The sequence below is a fragment of the Triticum dicoccoides genome, chromosome 3B (genome assembly GCF_002162155.2).
Source record: "Triticum dicoccoides isolate Atlit2015 ecotype Zavitan chromosome 3B, WEW_v2.0, whole genome shotgun sequence".
Lineage (NCBI taxonomy): Eukaryota > Viridiplantae > Streptophyta > Magnoliopsida > Poales > Poaceae > Triticum > Triticum dicoccoides.
In genome coordinates this window covers 440,503,211-440,510,667 of record NC_041385.1, presented here as the reverse complement: position 1 = coordinate 440,510,667, position 7,457 = coordinate 440,503,211, and the positions used below count along the sequence as shown (strand labels likewise).

The window sequence follows — 7,457 nt, the reverse complement described above, 5'->3', positions numbered from 1 at the left end:
CATGCTTTTTTAAGCACGGTACATACGCTCATATACATACACACACTCACACCTTAAACCAAGGAATGGCAAAGAAAAGTCTGGAATAAATTTAGAAGAATGTGAGGGCGATGACAAGCCTAGAACTTGAACCTGGGTACGTAGACTTCATCGCAAGAAACCTAGTCATCTGAGTTATACTCAGTTTGCGCACTCAGTTTGCGCACACAGTCATCTGCAACAAAATTTCAAACATTTATCTAACATATAAAAGCTGCTAGAGTACCCGCCCATCTCGGGCCATTGCGCGCGCGCCGCGTTCGGCCGCAGGATTGGGTTGCTCGAAGCGCAACAGTGTATTTTTTGGCTGCTGGCGTCTGGTCAGCCGTCCACTTTTTTTAACCTTCGTGACTACTACGGAAGAGGATGACGGGTGGGGTCGCGAGCCTATGGGGGCCATCGAGCAGAGGGAGGGTTTCCTGGAGGCAGAGCAATCCACTCCCGAAAACGAGATCCTCGACAAGAGCCAGGCCAAATCCTCTCCCGGAAACCTAGCGCTCTCGGACCAATCATCCGCGTCCCCTCCTCGCTGCGCCGCCTCCTCCTCCCCTCCACTTCTCTCCTGCTCCTCTCGAAGCCCCAACGCGTGGTCGCCGTCGCCGCTCGTCTCTTTCTTCCCACGACGCCTCCCCATCCTCCATCAGCCGTCGCCACGGCTGTGGGCGCGCAGCGGCGAAGGGGGAGGCAGCGGCAGGCGTAGGCGGGCGGTGAAGGGAGGCGGACGCGGTCGGGCCACGGCGGCGGCGGGCGTGGCGGCTGCGGAAGGGCGCAGCAGAAGCGAGCAGCGCCGGGCGTGCGCGGGACAGGGCGCGGCCGGCGCGTGCGGTGCGCGAACGAGGCGCGCACGGTGCGGTCAGGTGGGGCGAGCAGCAGCGCGCGGGTGGCGCCCAGAAGCAGCAGCGGGGCTCACGCGGGTGGCGCGGGGCGCGGCCTGCAGAGCCGACGGGTGGTAGCGGGTGGGGGCACACGCCCCAACCACCCAACCCCAACTCCGGCAGCCTCCTCTCCCTCCATCGCCGCTGCTCTGCTCGATCTGGTTCCTCCCCTCGCGTCTTCCAGCCACCAATCCCTCTGCTCTCGAGCCCCGTGTCCCCCCCTCCGCCTCCTCCCCTTCGTGTTCTCCTCCTCCCGCTAAGGCTCCATGGCGGCGGGCCGGCTCAAGGCGGGGGAGCGGCGGATGCGTCGGCGGCGGCGCGAGAGGAGCGGTGGTGGCGGCGTCGAGCTGCGATGAGGTGCCGCTCGGGCACGAGACGACAGAGACGGTGGCGGCTGTTCCGGGGCCCGATCTGGGGAGGGTACGAGGCAGGGAAGGACGTCGTCGGCAGCTTCGCTGGTCTTCCTTCCGCCCCTATTGCTCCCTCTGATTTGCCCTCTTCCTATCCCTCTTGCTCGCCAGCGGCGACTCCTCCCCTGCCTCCGCACGCCGCCCTCGAGTTGGAGGAAACGAGGACAACATGCGGTCGAGCTCAGGCCGATGACATGTGCACTCCGTCTCTTATGTTTCCCTTGTGTCTCTTGGCCTGAGTTTTACGGCCAGTATTGCCTTAGTGAGTTGTGTTGTTGAGTCCAAACTGAAATTTCGTCCCAGATGCTACTACTACTGATTACTTGCAGTAATCAGAAATTTGTACTTATGATACACAAATCAGTTACTTTACTACTTTGCCTATTTCACTAACCAGTCTTCATATAAATATATAATAGAGGATAAGGCCATGGAAGCCCGAATGGGTTCTGCTGGTGGTCACACCGGTAGGAACGGCATTGCCTGTTAGTTGTTATGAGAAGTATGTTGGGAGATTGCCACCTTCCTGAAAATCACTGGACAAAGAAGCCATGTGATGGAAAACCAGAGTGCCAAAAGAAGGTGGATTTGGCAGTTGCTGCTCCATGAGACGAGTTTATTTGCCTGCTCAAAATTCAGACCTGGAAAAAATGAAACCTGATGGAACGCAAAAGCTACATGGCAGAGCACATTTTGGGCACTGGTTTGTTTGGCACCGTCTTTCAGGTGATTGCTCTAGCCAATGTTTGTTTCTCTGTTTGTGTTGTCGATTACCAGCCTGATGTTTAGCGAAATGGTTGCATGTGTAGGCTAAATGCTTGTAAACTGGGGAGACGGTGGCCATTAAGAAGGTACTGTCGGGAGCTGCAGCTTATGCGTTCGATTAACCATTCCAATGTTGTCTCCCTCAAGCACTGCTTCTTCTCAACCACAAGTGGAGTGAGTTGTTTCTGAACCTTGTCATGGAGTATGTCTACCGCGGGCTTAAGAACTACAGTAATGCCAAACATGGGATGTCACTTATCTACGTCAAGCTTTACACCTATCAGGTTTGTGAATTGTCAATGAATGAATGTGAAATGTGTGTCTTCCATTGTGCAACTATTCTAAGTCAATTCTACATTGATGGTGTCTATTCAGGGGGCTCGTGTACATTCATTACTGTTCCTGGAGTCTGTCACAGGGATGTGAAGCCACAAAATGTTTTGGTATGCATCAGTGAATACTTGTTGTGTGCATCACTTACGCAGAGGCCAGGGTCATCCCCTTCTGAAAAAACAACGAACAGTGAACATATTAGCTCGGTTATTATGTGTTCTCATGCTTGCTTTTGAACTGGCCTTCACTTGCTTCCTTATACAGGTGGGCAGGGCCTTTGGATGGGAATCATCTTCGGTATTTTGGTCCAGGTCTTGTTGTTCGTGGCCATCACACTGCACACCATCTGGCAAAATAAGGTATGTGTTCAAAGGTTGTAGCTTGACTAGGACATTTCTGGTTTCTCAGATTTAGGATCATGTGTGTAAGTATAAAGTAAACCATGTTTCGTCAACTGAATATGTGTATGTATGCATAGGCAACAAAGTTGAAGAACAGTGTCTTCACTTCTTCTCTTCCAGCGGATATCCTAGCAAAGTGAAGATATGGATAGGTGCTACTAAAGTAGCCAACATACGCTTAGTATAGAAGAGAGCGTGCCGGTGTACAAAATAGCGAAACAAGTGTGATTCTGAGAAAATCCGCATACAAGTATATCGCAGGGTCAATGCTATATTATTCTTAAATGAAAATTACACTAGGTTGGCTTTTAATTAATATATACTTGGAGCATCGATAGATTTACATATTATTTTCAACAGCCTACTTATTCCATGTAACTACCGCATCCATTTTGGTATGTGGTATTGCAAGTGTAAATTCAGGAAAAAAATTATGTTGGTTAGTGCGAGCTACAATTTTTGTTTTTCGGTATGGATAGGTATTGTGGGTTGTAACACACCATGGTTAAAACAAAATAAACAAGTCGTGATCTTAACTTGAATGATACAGCCACTCAGCTAGGGTGACTTACTGAAATGAATATGTCGAGCAGAAGGAGCTAGAGTGAGATTGTGTTGTACCAGTTATCAAATGATATTTTCAGAAGGAAAGAGTAGTAGTCTAAACATATTAGAAAAACAAAAGTAGATTGGTTTACCCTAAATACTCACCCTTATTCTTTATTGTGCAGCAACCATGTTGACAGCCTGGCATCTCTTTGTTCCATTCTATTGACTTTCATGTGGCATTATGTATGAAGCCCTTTGAGCACAAACCTTTCTATGGAAGGACCTTCGTGGGATTTGGAGTGCTCAATGGCATCTAAATTTGGCTTCTTAATCAGAGTCTATGTTTCAACTCTGTTGGTTTCTATCAGGTAAGCATTGTTCTTTGTTTGTGTCCAAACTTCTAAAAAATGAATGGTCAGTTCTTTTTGGTGTTGGAGTTGCAACTGTGGCTGAAATCCTAATTTCTGAAAATAACGCCGAACCATATATATATTTGCAGGGCAAGTCGAGTGCATTGGTTGGATCTAGATTCCTGATATTGCATAGGACTCGTCAAAAGGTTAGCACTTATTCTATAATGTGGGGTCACATAAAAATCAAAATTTCAATTTCTGGAATAAGATTGAACCATGTATATATTCTCGGATAACAATTTACCTGTAATATCTATGTACCTTATTATTCTGTCGCTGCTCTTCCGATTTGCTCGGGTACCTTATTATTTCTCCCTATTATAGTGTTTTCTCAAAGTTGTAATCCCATATCGTAATTAATTCCTTATAGTATACTTGCTTTTGCTCCTATCATCATAACGAACCTATTTAACTCATGACATGTGTAATGGTCATTGTACCCATTTAATCTCTTCTGGAGCTCTTCATGAATCTATGCTCTATTTGCTAAAGAGGGTTCAGTGCAGTGTCTACAAAGGTCGGGAAAAAATGTTATGATGCAGAGGGGACATCATCTTGAAGGGAGCAATGTTTTGATACTTGCATTATAGGAATTCTCTTTCTTTGCCTAGAACTTGTGATTTATGGCTGATGTATATTCCATCTTTGCAGGTGCTTCTCAATTATAGATGGAAAACTTGCCATGGAGGCACATAGCTTGCTGATTTTGTTTCTGGGTTGGCCCTTGAGAGGGAGACCGACGCAAACTTCAGCAGGTTTTTATGTGTGCGACCTCTATTCCTTGTGTTTGTTTCCCTCGCCGAGCTTGGGCATTGTACATTTTGGTAAATATAGTTAGTTACTTTGTTTACTGGCAATTGTGAATATTCAGAGCACATACATGCTTGGTTTACTTCAGTTAGTACCTGCCATTCAGTAATCAGGCCTGAAGAAAGTGTGCCTCCCTATTTTGTGCACATAAATACTTAGCTTACTGTGACCAAATTAAGTAAACTTATACAATAAGCTTCTTCATTGTTTCACTTGTGGAAACTAAACTACTACTGTGTTAAACTCATTATAGTCATCTTTAAAGGAGTTGTGGTTGGTTGCCATTGTGGTGAAGTAATTTCTTGCTGAAGCACCGGTCTAAATTTATCATTGGTTTCGCTGGTGCTGCATGTAAGCGGGATTACTAATTGTTCCATTGGTTTTGCTCTGGTGAGTTCTTCCCCATATACCTTTGATGCTTTTGCCTCCATACCTTCGAGCTGGTATTTTTTTCAAGGTTTATCATGTTTTTGTGGTAGTGTGACTGGCTCAGAGTTTATAATCATTTGTCTTCTTCAATGAATGTCTGTGCTATGATATTCTGTAAGGCTAGGCACACACTAAGTTGGTTAATGCTTTTGATCTAGCTTGTTGGGAGATAATGAAACAATAATGTTTATCTGCTCACAATGCCTTATATTGATTGTTCTGGATAGGTATTTTAATCGTAAGAGATGTCTCCAAAAAAGCAAAAACAACAATTCACTGTTGATTTACTTTGCTATGATTGCTCCCATTGGATTGTCCTTAAATCATGTGCAAAGCTGAAGTATTGTTCGCTGACTGTCAGCCTGACAGATCAGATGGGATGATGATGCAGAGTGTTAAAAAGCCTAATGGGTTATCTCCTTGGTAGATGAAGCTTGTTGGATTGATTTTAGGCCATTGAAAACAGATGACACCATGCCTCCCCCAGTTAATGAACATGTGTTGCTTCCAAGTAATAATGAATTTTCTACTCTCTCTGCTCTGCTGAACTTTCTTTTCTTTTGCCATTTTGGCTGGTAGTCTTTCATAGAATTTTGTGATATCTACCCGACTCCACAAGGTCATGAAACATTAAGAATTGCTGGGTTTGAAAAACACAGGATGGAATTGTTAATTCATTATCTCTGTCTGAAGCAAGACATTTTTGGTACACTGTTGAATAGAGTTGATGTATCAGCATGAGTAACATTGCGACATTCTAAGGGTTGGTGCTAAAAACCCACCTAGAAACCATTGTTTTCCCGGCAACTATGTGGTTCATATGTTGATATGATTGTTTACTGGTAGGACAACCAGGAGGTAGTGCAATATCCTTATTAGTTATACTCAGGGATGCAAAATCTTCACCTGATGATTCCACCCCTTTTTACACGACACTAGCTGCCGCATAGTAAAAAGTGTCTCGCCGATGCTCTTTATGACACCAGCTGACAGATTAATGAGTGCACTCATAGAGAACATAACAAGGTATTTTAGGAAGTGCTTGGACTAGGTTCAAAATTTTGACAGTTTTAGGCACGCTTTTTTTACAGTGTTGGTTTCAAGTTTTTTTTTCCGACACAGTTAGACTTTCTGAAATACAGCCTTGAACTACACATGAAACAATAGTGTTTATTTGGTCACCAGCAAGATGATGATGTGAAACGAATGACTTTGCATCTTTCAGAGTTTCTACCATTAAATAGTTTCCCATAACAGAATATTTGCTAATATTGGTAGCTAAAAATGAGATACTTATGCTTGTTGATGCCTTCCCTTTTTGTAGTAACATCCATGTGTCCAGCATATGTAGAATATTAGATTTTTTTGGTTGTTTATTGTAGTTCGTTCTCAAGGTTTGGAAAATTCTTTAGCTATATTCCTTGTCTCAAGCGAGCATGAGCAATATCTTCTTTATGCAGCATGCCGCCAAGTTTCTCTATTTTAGATGGTTGTGTATTTTCGCTTCTAAAAAGGGATATGTATTTTATTAATCTGACTATAATTTGTGGTAGGTACATACTGAAGGATGTTCTGAGGCTAGCACCTGGTTTAGAAGTTTTGCAATTCACAACAATACCTCATAATTTTGATTTGATGTCCAGAATGTCAATTGAAGAATGAGCATATGAACTGCATTGTATTTTGTAATATATCCTTATATATGGTGCTTGTGGCGTTTTTTTTTTGCAAGGGTATTATAGTCCTTTCTTTTTCCACAAGGGGCAGTAGCCATGCCATTCGATTCGAAGGACAAAGAGTTGATCACAAAGGGGTAGCACTTAGGATAGAACCAAATTATATGATGTAATTGACCACTATTTCTATTAACTTCTCTTGTACAAATGTTCATGAGGTCATGTATTAAGTACATTTTATTGTGTCACTTGTGTTTACTCTTTTTTTAATGCAAGTTTACAGCTACTCGGAGTTCTTAATTGCAGACTCAACTATCTTGACATACCGATGATCTAATTTTTGGCATTATTACCTTCAAAAATTATTTGCATTTAATTTCCTTTATGTATAGGGGTATAAATTCTTACCAAATGTACTCAAATATATGGTTATTGAAAAAATGCAAATATTTTCAACACGGACATGGTTTTAAACGGGTCTTTGCGCCATTTGGCGCAACTGGTCATCTAGTAGGTAGAAAAGCAGCAAGCCGCACATAATAAAAACTAAGATATTTGCAAAATATATTGCTAAACCGTCGGCTAAATTTAAATACACTGAATATTAACTTGCTCCAATTTGTTATTGCTACCATGGTATTTGCTATCTCTCAGTTTGCGAAAAAGAGTGACATTTTAGACGTTTACACTACATCAAAATGTAAATTCTACCACTAATATACTCCCTTTGTTTCCTTTCTACTCCATGTATCAAATT

General features: G+C 43.4%; 1 long non-coding RNA gene across 8 annotated transcripts; it reads left to right on the top strand.

The window, feature by feature from the left end:
- The first annotated feature begins 505 nt into the window (after positions 1–505).
- On the top strand, positions 506–6,948 carry LOC119276411. Of its 8 annotated transcripts, XR_005136593.1 has the most exons (8): positions 508–2,050; positions 2,134–2,373; positions 2,465–2,532; positions 2,687–2,781; positions 3,555–3,740; positions 3,872–3,931; positions 4,437–4,540; positions 4,849–6,948. It is a non-coding gene; the product is annotated as an uncharacterized LOC119276411 (long non-coding RNA). The 8 variants fall into 8 exon arrangements; XR_005136590.1 differs by having other exon boundaries at positions 506–2,050; positions 3,872–4,985; positions 5,252–6,948; XR_005136592.1 differs by having other exon boundaries at positions 507–2,050; positions 3,872–4,540.
- Positions 6,949–7,457: the final 509 nt, after the last annotated feature.